This window comes from Coccinella septempunctata, chromosome 5 (assembly GCF_907165205.1).
Source record: "Coccinella septempunctata chromosome 5, icCocSept1.1, whole genome shotgun sequence".
Lineage (NCBI taxonomy): Eukaryota > Metazoa > Arthropoda > Insecta > Coleoptera > Coccinellidae > Coccinella > Coccinella septempunctata.
In genome coordinates this window covers 16,782,863-16,784,051 of record NC_058193.1, presented here as the reverse complement: position 1 = coordinate 16,784,051, position 1,189 = coordinate 16,782,863, and positions in this window count along the sequence as shown.

The window sequence follows — 1,189 nt, the reverse complement described above, 5'->3', positions numbered from 1 at the left end:
TTCGAAACATATGAAAGGCAAAATTATGGATTATCATAAAATTGAGTCATTATTCAGGTGATTTTCGGCACACTTCCGGTTTTCTATGAAGCGAATATTCCTAAAACATAGTAGTTTCGTTCAAAAATGTACTCACTTATGGCCTTATGGTATGTAAAATATTGAATCACGAATGTATGATAAATAGTTTTAATGAAATTGAAAATTCTCCATGCTCAATTGGAAATTTATTAAAAAGGTCTCGAATATGTATTCAAAAAAGGGGAAATCATTTCGAACATTCTATGTAAATTTTGTGTTAATCCTTAGTTCTGCCGTTCATGATATGTTTCGAATGTTTATTCTGTATAAGTTGTAGATTTTTTGGTTTAAGTAGGTAGGTATAAAGATATTTTCTGGATTAAATGATTTTATACATCAGAATATGAGCGATTAAATATGGATTTCGAATTTGAAAGAACTACTTCAGGACTCAGGAAGAGCTTTGTATCGTTGGACGACACCGGTTTACATTCCAGTTCAGAATATTCTCAGTGCCTCGGAGCGAAATAACGATATTGTTCATCCTTGAAAAATTTTTCTAGGAAAACTGGATGTGTGCCAAAAAATTAAAAACGCTCCAGTAATGTACACTTATGATAGAATCTGAAGCATGTAGAAAATTTTTGAAAACGGAATGTACAGGGTGTTTTTTCAACCTGCAAACTTAATCTGAACTTATCATAATTCCCACCCTGTATTTTCGAGAAAGTGTTGGAATTATTGAAAGAAGACAATCATATTGTTCTTCTTCTTGTTGTGCCCTGTCAGGTCCCCCTGACGTTGGCGATCACGATGGCGAGCTGATCTCTGTCTTCAGCCATTCTAAACAGTTGTTCGACGCTATGTATGCCTGTCCAATCCCGGATGTTTTTCAACCAGGAGATTTATTTTCTTCCTACGCCCCTGCGGCCCTCTATCTTGCCCTTCATTATAAGTTGTAGAATCCGGTAACGATTTCCTCTGAGAACATGGCCGAGGTATGCCAGTTTTCGGCATTTAACTGTTGTTAAAAGTTCACGAACTGTATTTGCCCTGTCTAAGACTGCTTCATTTCTTTGCAAGGCCACCCATGGTATTTTCAGCATTCTTCTATGTAACCACATTTCAAATGCTTCTAAACGGTTGATTGTGGCAGCTTTCAGGGTCC